Raw genomic sequence first — 14,138 nt, forward strand, 5'->3', positions numbered from 1 at the left:
CAAAGGGTTCGGCCTTTTGTATATCATTTCTCATGCTGAGAAGGAAATCAGCAATTTTTTCTCATTTTTAAATGCTTTGTAGCCAATGAAAACATGATTTGTTTTAATAAATAACAAATAATACTTTCGGAGTAGGAGAGTTATCAGTGATGTACGCGCATACAAAAAATATTGACGCCGTCAGCGTAAACGCAAACGTTCGAAAAACTATACGCCGCATGCGTCAAGGCAACTTGTAAAAAAAGTTGGCGGTGTCAGCGTCAGCGCATACACTAGCGCAAACTCATTTTGTTTGCTAGGTGCCAAACATTCACACGGTATAAACCACTCGAAACAAACAAGTTTTATTTTGAATTTCCACGAAGAAACACAAGCATCTGAAAGTGTTCATCTGACATTTTGCTGCGTTTTGGTTTCAATATGTCTTTGCCCATTGAAAACATTCTTTCAACCGCAGCACTGTAAGGTATTGGCGTGTTGTAGCGAAAAAAAGTATTTTGGAAATCTTTCGTTGGAAAAGCGCCCACGGTTAATGGTCCTTTGTGTGGCCTCTCTTCCAAGTACGCTTTTACGACCTCGTCTATGCTGTCTTCGCCAGTGTCCTCATAAAGAGCATGGAGTAGCCCACGGGGTTCGTTGTCGCTGGCTTCCTTCGTCTGGTTGCAGTGGCTTTCAGCCTCAGAGTTTTTTAATTACTTTGATATGTGGCGAGTGGCAATCACGCATCATGCAAGCAATCACGGTCGGAGACCAAATATTTGAGTTTGTTTAGATACATAGGCTGCACTGCTTATTGCCTGAGAAGTTTCTGATTTGCCCCAAAATGCAAGACTTAACTAATATAAATTAAAGTTCTCACAATTGCTTACAAACGCCTTCAACACTGCTTGACTAAAAAAAACTTCACACTACGAAGCCAAGTCATTGTTTACCTTTTACATGGAGCGACATTACCAACCTACCTACTTGCTTGCTTACATTACATTCCTGTTTTGACCCATAATTTACTAATTTCTCAGTAGGCCTAAGTTGTTTTAACTAATTCTTTCTTTTTTTCTGCAAGACTTCAGTCTCCACGTGGGACTCTAGCGTCAAAGGCAGTAGTGCGATATACAAACAAACTCCTGCTGACTGAACAATAGATGACACTGTGACACAACACTAGAACAATGGGCAATTGCAAGATGTCAACATTTCTTAGTTTGACAAAAAAAAATTGCAAACAACAACTAAGACATTAAAAAGTATGCGTTGACGCTATGCGCTAAAAAACCGCGAAAATTTTACGGCGCAGCCTCAAGCGCAAACTATCCAAAAAAATGTGGCCGCAAGCGTTAGCGCAAACAAAAAGTCTACGCCGCAAGTATGCGGCGTAGAATTTGCGGCGCATACGCACATCTCTGAGAGTTATACATCGAGGGTGCTGTAGATTTTTCCAACGACTCCGTAGCCCTGCTTGTAACTTTATAGCCTAGTAGCCTAAACTACTCACCTGATGGGCCTATCAGTGTGATTTTACCAGCACAGTGATGCAGGCGCGGATCTAGGAGTTTTTTTTGGGGGGGGCCAGAAAATTTGAAAATGAATTAAAAAGAAAGAAAACGATAAAACATATATGAACAATCAGTGGCGTAGCCAGGAATTTTGGGGGTTTGGACGGCCGGTAGGCGAAGCCCGACGGCGTGTTCGCCAAAGGAAACACCCAGCGGCGGGGGGTCTGGGGTGCCTCCCCCAGAAATTTTTGAAAAATTATTTTGAATTTGGTGCATTCTGAGAGCATTTTCAACAAAACTATGGGTATAAATATTCCTGTAAAATGGTGCTGTCCGGTGGCATAGCAAAGGGATAAGATCATGTTTTCTTCGGCATTTTTTCGGTAATAAAACTAAGTTTCTATGTTTTCTTGTTGCTAATTCCTGGCAGAGATGTTTGGTATTGGCAAAACTCGCTCTTTTAATGCAGTTTTGCTTAAAATTAGGCAAACTTTGTTTTCGAGACATAGAGACTGAGAACATCATTCTCAATATCGTGACGTCACTCGCGTGCCAAAGGGGGGGTTGTAACCCCCCCCCTCCCCCTTGGCTACGCCACTGTGAACAATGATACTACGACATTATTATACGATATGCTATAAAATAGGCATTAAAATAGCCATGTTCATCAATAAATTTTGCTGGAATAAAAATTGCTAAGCATGCAAAGTAAACTTGAAATCTGGTTTAAAACCCTGTAGGGCCTATGCAGTGTCCATGACCAATTGGATATTTATATGTTTGCAAACATATAGCCTACGGTAATTGATTGAAATTATGATGAAGACTAAAAACTATAAAACAATTCAGGTTTCAGATTGTTTCAACTGACGTCATTTGGCTCAGCGTTGGTTTCAGCTGAGCCAGCTCCAACAAATGTTGCTATTAAAATGTATAATCGATGGATAATTTCAACCTTAATAATAACAAAAATAATTCCCTCCCCCCTCCGGGATAAGTTAAGTCCGCTGTGGGACTAATATCAGCTGTTTAGAAGCATATCAAACCATTCAACAATTTCTCACAAAATTTCGGGGGGGGGCCCGGGCCCCTTGGGCCCCCCCCATAAATCCGCGCCAGCAGTGATGACTAATTAGCAAAGACACCAGCCTGATTCTATTTCTATAGCCTACCTTTTTTTCTTCGGGAGAAACGAAAGTAAGTTAGATGTACGGTACATGTAGCCTACCGACAGTATTGTAGAACATCATAGCAGATCACGAAATGCGGTAGCCCATAATTAATTATTACAAAGGAACCATTCGGTACCAATGAACACAGGACTGTCAAAAGCGTGGAAACCTCAACAGTTAGCCAATAATTTTGCTTATATTGTTAATTTGACATTAGCAATAAATGCTTTGGTTGCATTACCGTACATTATTAGGCCTACATGTTTTTTAATATCGTGAACCCGATTTATTTTCTGATTAGGCTACTGTTTTATCGTTGCAGGTAGCCTACAATGCATCACGGTACAATTCTTTTGTTGAAGTTGGAAATGAAAGATAGCCACACCGTTGACGTTTCCGAATGAAAGAAAACAAACGATACCGATATTTCTTAACAACAGTAGGCTACATCCTTCAAGATATGAAGCGACCTGACTTTTTACCCCGGCTAGAAATTGTTAATTGGATGCTTGAAGCAAACGACAATTCTTCTTGTAGCCAGTAACGTTTTATTTCTTTAAATTGATTGTTTTTAATCATAATGTTATAACAGAATTCTTCGACACAGCTCTACACGCACTAAGCTAATTATTTATCGGTACGTTGGTTTGTGCGTTTTGCCCAAACAATTGTGCTTACTGCAAACAAGGTTTTGTTTTTTCGATCCCTATTTGTGATCTGCTGATCGCTGCAGCATGTGATGTTTATTAACCAATCAGAAGGCAAGATTTAAATCAGCTGAATGGCAGTCATGTGACTCATGGCGCATGTTACAAAGTAAATTAGAGAAACGTTTCTCTCCGCCAGCGTGGCCTAGCGGATTGAGCGTTGAGGAAGAGGTTTGGGTCGCGATACCATTCGCAGTGGGTCGCAAAACAGTTTAAACTTACCATAAATATAACTTGTATGGCAAAAATAAATACAATCATATAGTCTTTGATGTGCTGAGTTTCGTACAATTTGGTAGGCTACAAGAAAATTTATACTTTCGATTGCAGTACAGTAGTTAAGCCCACGTTTATATTGCCTGGAAGACACCTTGAGGCAGGGCATGAAAACTCTCTCAGCTTATCTCCAGAACTGGCGACTGAAACTCAGCGAAACCAAAGCATTGGCGGCAGCTTTCCACCTACACAATCGGGAAGCTGATTGTGAGCTACAATGGAAAACTTCTGTATTTCTGCCCCGAACCAAAATATCTTGGGGTGGCACTAGACAGATCGTACACATAACGCCACCATTTGATGTCACTGCGCAAGAAAATGACATCCCGCGCTGCACTACTCAAGCGCCTGGCAGGCTCCAGCTGGGAGGCGAGTGCTGACACTTTACGTATAGCAGCCTTAGCCCTTGTCTACTCTTCAGCAGAGTACTGTGCACCTGTTAGGTGCCGCAGTGCTCACTGCCATAACATCGACACTGCCATAAACAGCGCCCTGCGCACAGTTTCCGGATGCCTGCGTCCCACACCATTGGACAATTTTGCTATTCTCGCTGGCACCCAACTTGTTGAGCTTCGTCGCGAAGAAGCCACTCTGTTTTTTGGCCGACGGGCACTAGAACCTAACCACCTTCTCCATCACAAGATCTCTGCTCCCCCAAACCAGCACCCCCCTCGACTGAAATCAAGACATCCATTCGTACCAGTCGCTCAACTTCTGATCAACGAAGCAGATGAACTTCATCTCTGCGGCTACTTGGGCGGACTACAAATGGAATTCTGAAGGGAAGTTAAGTACCACCAGACTCCATTCGTTCATCCACGACGCCGACACATGCCCCATCGGCCTGACACTACAAAGACAAGCATGAGTGCGCCTCAACTGTCTTCGTACGGCGTCGGGCTTTTCCGCTCAACCATATGCACCAATGGGATTGGGGAATCGGCCTCTTCCTCCTTTTGTGATTGTGGTGACGAGGAACAGACCACATCATCAATGATTGTACCATCTTCAAACCACCTAACGGAGTGGAAGGTCTGCGTGTCATGGATGATGAAACTAAAGACTGGCTACTCTGTAGTAGCCTTCCAGTGTAGTCCGGGAACATCTTGAATCTGGGGCGGTAAAAGAATAGAGTAGACCCTCGGCCCAAGAGGCTTGCACGACAACGACGACGAAGCACACGGTTAATAGGTCCACCCGCTTATTAAGCCCAATTTGGTCCATTACCACTCCTATACCTTCAGTAATTTTGGAATTACTGAAGGTATAGGAGTGGTAGAAAATTGTCTCCCACTTAATAAGCCAAAATCGTCCGGTCCCGATGTGGCTTTAATAAGCAGGGACGACCGTATTGGAATTGATATTAATTTGCAAAGTGTTTTGCGCATTCCGAAACGTTTGGGTCGCGAAGATTTTGAACGATTGCTTTATGGTTCGCACCAAAAAGTATCTGCGGACCCCTGCGATAGGCTACCACTTTAGAGCATTCGATTGTGTTTCGACAAGAGACTCAGTATGGCATGCTTAAGAGCGAACAGCTTTAGCTGACTGGATAGTTTTGTGTTGACTGGATAGTTTTGTGTTGTTTCCAGTGGTCTGACGTAGATTATATTACGGTATTTCATCTGTAATTACGTTGCATTGTACTGATGAATGTTATCACTATTGAATACGTGAATTCAAGAAGAGCCAAATTCCCATAAATGCGTTTTTCAGATAAACGCATTATTATTTTGGCCATTTACTTTTGTGGTAACTAGAATTTCTATAATGGTGAAATATGGCTAGGCTATGCTTAGATATAGTGGAAAGAAGTATTATTTTCAAACAAAGAAGGGGTTGCAGCCACAAATATCTATCAGATTGGCCCATGAAACTGCAGAAGCATCCGCAAAGGATAGGGGCAAGCTATTTTAAGCTACGTAGGCTATGTTCAACAAACAACAAAAAATCAGCAACCTTTCAAGATCATGATACACAAAGTAAAAATTACATGACTTTAATACTTTTTTTGATGACAAAAATCAGTATTAATGAAATCAATAAAAAAAATAATAAATCATAAAAAGTGCAATGACAAAATATCATAAAAAAGAAAATTAAAGTCATATAGCCTAGTTTTTACTTTGTGTAAAGCTACATGTTCTTGAGAGGTTGCAGATTTTTTTGTTTTAACTTGAAGAAGTCTTCCTATGCCTGAAAGTTTCACTCGCTGAAGGTTCCGTGGAAAAATTATAAAAAAGTTTAAGCTAAGCCCAATTGCTGGAGTTCCCTTTTTAAAATCAATAGAAATATTCAGGGGGTATTTTTCATGTTTAGATTAGAAAAATTTGGCCACTTTTTCAGAAAACATTTAGAAGACACTGAAAGGAAACGAAAAAGCATAAAAAGAATTTGAAACAAGTGAAGTTAGTACTTTTTGATTTCACGGATTCAAATGATAGAACTGCAAAGTGAATAATTGAAAAGTGTTAAAAAATTCAAGTCTAAGCAACAATAAACTTATGACTAAGTTGCGGATAAATCATCCTGATATCGTTCCAAAATGTTTCGTGTGAACTGGTGAGAAATACTGATCCTTAACGATACATCGGCCCCGATAGCTCAGTTGGTTAAGTAGGCTACCTGACTTTGTACACCGAGAAACAGCAACACCTATTGGATGGAATAACTCAAACAACAAATCAAACTTTGTCAATCTCAGTGTCCGCCCAGGGGCGCCAGAAGCGGGAGGGGGGCGGATTCCCCCTGCCTTCCATTTTGCTGTGGATGGGGGGGCAGGAGGGGCAATGATGCCCTTTTGAGGTCATGTAAGCTACTCATGCATATTTTGCAATATAACAATTTCTACTATTCGCTTTTAGCCTAATTATAATATTTCATTTTGCCTCAAAATAATGTTCACGACACAAAATTCTATATCACAGTAGCCTAGGTTACATCATAACATAGCATCATGCCCTTCCGTGCCATCGTTCTTGGTATACTGGACGAGAGACACCTATAGGGGAGATGTGGGACCTATTCAACAGTGCCGTATTTCGACCCCTGCAAAAAGAAAATTCATTTGATTTTGATTTTTCCAAGTTTTGATTTAATAAAGATGATGCATTGTGGGTTTTCTTTACGATCAGGCAAGCAGTTAAAGAGAAAAACGAAGTTTTCGATTTTGAACGTAAAAAGTAATTTTCGAAGGGTGCAGTTAATCTTTGATTAATATTCTTAGACAGCACACTGACCAAGCTTTGATGTTGGTTAATATTGCTTGGCAGTTAGTGTAGGCAGTTGCATAGTTTCATATCTGACACTATCACAAGTAGAACGTTTTTAAGTAAAATGTAAAAATGGCTGGTTGTGGGACCTATTCAACACTCGACTCAGGGACCAATTCAACAGCAAACAGACTGTTGAATTTTCAAGTTCTTATCTGAAGGGACCGATTGTGTGGTTTTACCTGCAAAAATCGTTGGTGCCATAGACAATAACTTGTCACATGGTTTCCCAGTGGCGTCGCCAGCTTATCAGGATCGGAGGGGCCAAATTTCAATTAAATGGCAGCGGACCTTTTTCTTTATTGAAAAATTTTCGGCATGGGGGAGCCCACCACGCTGGCGACGCCCCTGAGGTTATAACAGATTCTTATGCGTGTAAAAATACTTTTCTTTTTGCATTTTCTTTATTAAAGATGAAAAATAATAATCAGATGTTTTGGTTGGATTGATGTTGAATTGGTCCCCTGGGGGTGGGATCTATTCAACAATTCAGAAAAAAATTTAATTAGAGAAAAAATGTGTTAGAAGTTATTAAAAATTTTTAATCTTTTCACAGAGCGTAAACGTTAATGTTATGTGTGCTCGGAACAAGTTTCGGGAAATTCGAATGAAAAATAGAGCTTCCAGGCAAATAAATCAAAATTTGTTGAATAGGTCCCACATCTCTCCTATCATTAGGCTACTCGATAATGAGCTGAAAGATTAACATTATCGCTATATCTTATCTTAAAACTTTAAAAAAATTGGCTTTCAAAAAATGGGCACAAAAGTGCCCTTTTTTCATAATCCTGCCCCCCCCCAGTAAAAATTTGTTCCGGCGGCCCTGTGTCCGCCCCGTTTTCTCAGTGGTTAAGCATCCGACTCAAGATCACGCAACGCTGGTTTGGCTCTCGGGGTGTGCGCTTGAGCAACGCATTTCATCAGCACCTATAGTGAATAGAATTTAGTCTGCCCGATAGCTCAGTTGGTTAGCGCGTGACTTTTGGAACAAAGAAGCTTCAAGATCAACGTTACGGCGCACGTTAAGGATTGCTCTCCATTCAGCGGCATCTAATGGATGGAATTATTCCCCCGCAACAAGACTTCAACAATCGGAAACTTCACTCTGTCAATCTCGGTGATCGAGCTTGCGTCAGTGATTCAAAACCTTCACAAGTATGCGAAACTACCAGGATTAAGCTCTGCAAGAAGCTTCCCCAGTCCGAGGATAAAGATTCAATCAATCAATAATTTCCAGGCAACATCATTTCAACAATCGAAAAACTTCACTCTGTCAATCTCGGTAACCAGCCCTGCGTCAAGAGTCTTTACAAGCATGCGAAATTACTAGGAATAACATATCAAGGCTTTGTCAGTCCGAGGAGTAAAGTTTCTGATTGTTGGCTGTTAATCATTCCATTCACTAGGTGCCGCTGATCAGAGAGCTGTCTTTGAAATGCGTAGAGAGCCGAACCAGCGCCGTTCGATCTTGAGGTTTCTTTGTCAGGTGATCTATTCCATTGGATGCAAAAAATCAAGACAACCATTTTCGCCTACCTCTATCAGAGCTGTATGGTCTGAAAGCCCTTGATGAAGATATACCTGTCAGTGCCGGTCTTTGGGGTGTGCGAACCGTGCGATCGCACAGGGTCCGCAAATTAGGGGGCCCGCAATTTACTCAGAAAATGCAGTAATTTTTGTCATGTCCAATAGAAAAAATTCAATTTGATTCCCAAGCAAGTACCGGTATCCTTAAAGTCAGTTGCGGCTTTAGGGTGAGGCAAGTGCTGAGATTGTCGCGTCGGGCTACCTTTACATGCTTTTAGGCCCCCCACGACATTTCACCATGTGCCAAATAGTCAACATTGCAGTGTGACAACAGAATTTCGTTTTGTGGCAATTGCATTTAAATAGCATACATGTTACTTTCTATACAAAACCATTGTTATTATGCCATATATATGATAGCCTATGTAGTTTTAAAACTAATCATTTAAAGGGCCCTGATTTTTAAAACGCCATGTATCAAATCACTTAATATCCTATGAATTCAGGAAACTTCACTCTTGTGAAAATTTAAATGCATGTTACTTCCAGTATTAAACTATTATTATTATGCCCTATGCATGTAATTTTTAAAATCTAATATTGAGGGGCCCAGGTTTTTTCAAAACGCCATGTACCAAATGTTTAACATTGCTCAGTGACAACAGAAACCAAAATTTTCAATCTTGTGGCAACTGTGTTTAGATACATGTTACTTCCAGTACAGTACTAAAATGTCATTGTTATTCCATGGGTTGAAAAATAACATTTAAGGGGCCCGGATCTTTTCAAATTGTTTTAAGTTGATTACTCTGTAGTACCCAACCTAAACAATTTTTAAATCTTAATATACTTGTTATTGTATTTAGATACAGTTTGTGCAGTAGGCTACATTGTACACTTATTCATTGCTTGGATTTTTTTTACTGAATAGTAATATAATCCTGTGATTGATTGATGATATATGAAGACACTGCTCTGGTTGCAACAATTGGGAGATGTTACCTAAATTGCTGCCTCATAAGCAAGAAGAAGATTGATGATATACCAATGTAATTTTTGTACTCAGCAAAGGTTGTTGAACTCAATAATAGAGTACCATTACTGATTTATCCATTAGCTATACCTAATCATTGTAAAAGTGGAGCAAAGAAAAAAAGGATTTAAAAAAAGAGTTGTTGAGCAATTATACAAAGCATTCTTCAATTTCTAAGTTTTTAAAATATACTAGTTGCAGTAAATGCAGTAATGACACCAGTGAATCTACTCTTTGACAACATCTTAAATGATGTCACTACTGGTGGTAACAGATTAATTCCACTAAATTCTGAGGTCAGCTTTGCCTTATTCAAACTCCAGCTGCTTTCAAAGATGTTAGATCAATAGCAGAAATGCTCGATTTCCTCTAAATGTGATGTGCTGGCTAATTTTTACCCAAATGACCTAAACACCAAGTCTTTGCTCGAAGAGCTAGTGTGCGTACAAAATGTCTATTCATTTAAATTTGGTGTTGATGATAAGAAATCCCAGATAAATATTTTCTCAAACGGCCCTGGCCATAGCATTTTTGTATCATGTATTTTACATCATTCACTATATAGCCCTAATGAACTACAAGGCATGCTTAATGTGCGCTATTTAGCCTATACCATAATCTTAAAATTGTTTTACAACATGTCTTTACTCTGAGCTACTAGATGTGGCATGCAAATAGCAAGTGCAGTGGTTTTCATTTTTTTTTATTATGTTATAGGCTATACTTCATATTTAACTTATTGAGATATACATCTCAATGTGCTTTTTTCCTTGGATTGAGTAGCTGTATTTATTTTTCAATATGTTTGTATAACATGAGGTATTTCACAGCAAAGTATTAAGATGCATGATTGCATGGTTTACGTACTTGGTGCATGATGTCTTCAATAATAACACCTTCACTCGTCTTCAAAATTTCCCCTTGTTGCCTTGCCTGTTGTGGCTTAGTTTCATGTACGAATCCATTTCTAGCCTGCTTGATTATGTTTTAACTTGCATTTGCAGGAATGAGGCAACAATTTAATTAAATGCTGCTCTGCCACTGTATAGAAACTGACTCTGACAGAGAATATTGCCCATCTTCAGTTGCAGGGTTACTTTGAGTTTGGCAGCCAGCAGTTTTAGTAAAAGTACACTTGGTTGGGTTTGTTTCTTTTGCATTTTTGTTTTGTTTGATTATCTTTATCCTGCATTGCGGGAAAGCGGACTTGAGCGCTATGCATCGGTGTACGCCTTCCGACGTACACCTGACCCACGCTGCAGCCGACGGCAATGTCTGTTTCCGGTTGTCTACTCTATTTATGACTTAAATTTGGTACTACCCATTACTCGATTCACTATATAGTTATATTTCATGCTTAAATATTCTTATAAAACAATATGCACACATTTTTTGAAAGTTGAGCATTGTGTTTTTGATGTATCTTCATTCATGCTTTGTATGCATATTTATGCAATCAAGTAAAAGTAAACCGATGTTCTTAAATCAAATTGGATCAGTAGCGTAGCCAAGTGGGGGTTTGGGAGTTACACCCCCCCCTCTTGGAACGTGTGTGATGTCACGATATTGAAAATTATGCTTTCAGTGTTTTGTGCTTTCTAGTCAACACGAAATTAGTATGGTATAGGATCTATAATGCTCTACAACTGTTTAGTATCCATAGTAGTCTGCAGCTAACTCGTACAGTCCATGGAAACACTGCAATATCCACAGCTATGAAAAATTGCACTGACCTTTTATAGCTGATCACAGTGGTTCATTATACAAAACTTGAATATATCAGAAATGAAGTAAGTTCACTGTCTTAAAGCTTTTTGTCTGATACTCATCGAGATGTATGACGTCTATTTACATTTTCTAAACTTTGGGTTAACTTTAAAGCATAAAAGTTAGTGGCTTACCGGAATAAGATCATTTTTTGATCAACCAAGGACAAAATTAATCAATAATAAAACTGTAATAATCTGGCAAAAAAGCGATCAACCTATGTCTCTAAAACAAAGTTTGCCTAATTTTAAACGAAACTACATTAAAAGAGCTAGTTTTGCCAATACCAAACATTCAAATATCTCAGCCAGGAATTAGCAACAAGAAAACATAGAGACTTAGCTTTATTTCTGAAAAATGCCCAAGAAAACATGATCTTTTCCTTTTGCTATGCCACCGGACAGCACCATTTTACAGTAATATTCATACCCAAATTTTTGTTGAACATGCTCTCAGAATGCACTAAATTCAAAGTAATTTTTCAAAATTTTCTGGGGGAGGCCCCGCAGACCCCCCGCCGTTGGGTGTCGCCTTCGGCGAGCACGCCGTCAGGCTTCGCCTGCCGGCCGTCAACACCCCACTCTCATTTCTAAATACGTTACTGAATTGGATCATTATCCTTGGGGCCCGCAAAACATATTCCGCACAGGGCCCGCAATACCCTAAGACCGGCACTGTACCTGTATATGAGCCAGTGGCGGATTCAAAACGTAATATCTTGGTGGGCCTTCACCAATAATGCCACGGCGTGCCAGGATACAAAAACTAAGTGTTACCAAATATCTCTTACAAATGCTGTGAAATAGTGATGCCACAGACAATTCAGTGCCACTTGGTTGTTCTAGTACGGTATTAAACATCAATATGTTGTTTTTCATGAATCTGATTTTGGGTGGTCCCACTGTCAATCTGGGTGGGCCTGTACCAATCAGGCCCACCCGGTAGATCTGCCCCTGATATGAGCAGGCATCCGATACAGATCGACTATACACGACCATGAGGTTACAAACTTACGATCCGGCTCAAACTACAGCAACGATTGATAAAAGCAACAGCCATTAACTTTCTACAATTTTTAGGCCAGTGTTCAAGTACTTAAAAACAAAAGTTTGCAATACCAATTAGCCTACCTTCAACCCTATGTTAATACGAGCTGTTTTCGTACGCGGAAAGCACGTCATGGGCTATCATAGCCCCGTGCTAAGTAATCGCTAATAACTGGAGCTATGAAACTCAGAGCCAAAATATTTTACAAGATGATAGTCATGTGTATTGGGCGTATGGAAGTTAAATTTTTCCCAACAAATTTATTGAAATAAAGTGTTTGAGATGAAAAGACGTCAGAAAGTCGGTTTTTATTTTACTTTCCTAAAAATAGCTTCAAAATTGAAATTTTTGGATTACAGTATAACATAAAGTAAAGCTAAACTAAACAAAAAAATACTTTTTCTCATATATAGTAGGGTGTTTCATTTTTTCACCATTTTTGAAATTCAAAATGCCTGGGGTCCCATCTGGTGGTATTTGGGGAAAAAAGTTTACACCCCAATTTTTTTTCAATTATGACGTCATATTGAGGTGGTCCACGAGGTTTGAAATTTTTGGGCCTCAAAATCTCGAAATTTGGCCGTATCTCCGGAACCGCTTATCATAGATCGACAAAATTAGTATCAAAATGCGCAGAAGGGTCGGTTTCCTATACCTGATGTAGAGAATATTAAGGTCTATGTGGTTCAGAAAAAAAGTTATTTAAAAAAATCTGATTTTTGGTATATTTTCTCTTGATGAACAAAGATCAGGTGATCAAGATAAAGTTTTTCTGTATTTTTCCACTCTTGGAAGCTGTTATTGCGTAATAATAGTTGGTGTTAATGTTTCAGTACTGGGCTTGTCTAGTCTTGCTATCTGGTTAAGCAAAGCCCCATCTTGCATTGCTCCGGGACCCTTCTTGGCGCCGTCCACAAAAGAAATGACATGGGAAAGATACATTTCGTTTATGTGGAACATGCATTAAAGGGTATGAATATCATGACCAACTTCATCATTAAGATAATTGACCAGTCGAGTATTCTCCGGACTTTTTTTTCCTGCGTTGAGAGCAGTCGTATCAGCCATGACTGAATATACTTGGGATAGGTGAACTCTGCAAACCTCCTGGATGATGGTGCCAAAAATCAGTTCTGCAGTGACCGACACACTTTTGGGAAAAGATTTAACAAGAAGCACACTTCCGTGCTTCATGCCATTATCATCAACAAGTTGACCCAAGAAAACGTATCGATCTATTTTATCGACAACGCGCCCATCATAACATAACTGCATGGCAGAAGCTGAGTTGAAAAGGTTCTCACTTTCCATCAGAAATTTTTCTCGCGTTTTTTGTCGTTGGCGGTATGCTGTCGAAGGTGATGCAGCATTGCAGCTACTTGATCTTTTCCAAGAACCGACCTCATAAGATCTGACTGCTGGCGTACCGAAGTCATCCTACGATCAGCAAGTACACAACTTCTATCATTTATTGAAAAAGAATGTACTTTCTTGTACACTTTTCCCCAAACAGTTGGTTTCAGAGGCTCGTATTCCTTATCATCTTCCCAATTCATTTCCCCATCAGAGTCGCTTTCGCTACTGTGTAGAAGACATCTAACTACTTCATTTCTTTTTCTCTGTTTCAAACATACCAGTGCCGATGCTTTGGCAGATTGTATGCCAGAAGTGCTAGGTTTCTCTGTTTGCTGAGCATTGGAAGACCAGCTTTGTTCCATATGCCAACTACATCTTTCAGCAGTTCATCTTTCAAATCTTGGAAATGGGGTATTTTCTTCAAAAACTTAGGATTAGTTTCGGCTACTTTCTTCCTCAAGTTAAAATAGTGACTGACTATATCTGAA

Source organism: Aplidium turbinatum, chromosome 9 (genome assembly GCF_918807975.1).
Source record: "Aplidium turbinatum chromosome 9, kaAplTurb1.1, whole genome shotgun sequence".
NCBI classification, from domain to species: domain Eukaryota; kingdom Metazoa; phylum Chordata; class Ascidiacea; order Aplousobranchia; family Polyclinidae; genus Aplidium; species Aplidium turbinatum.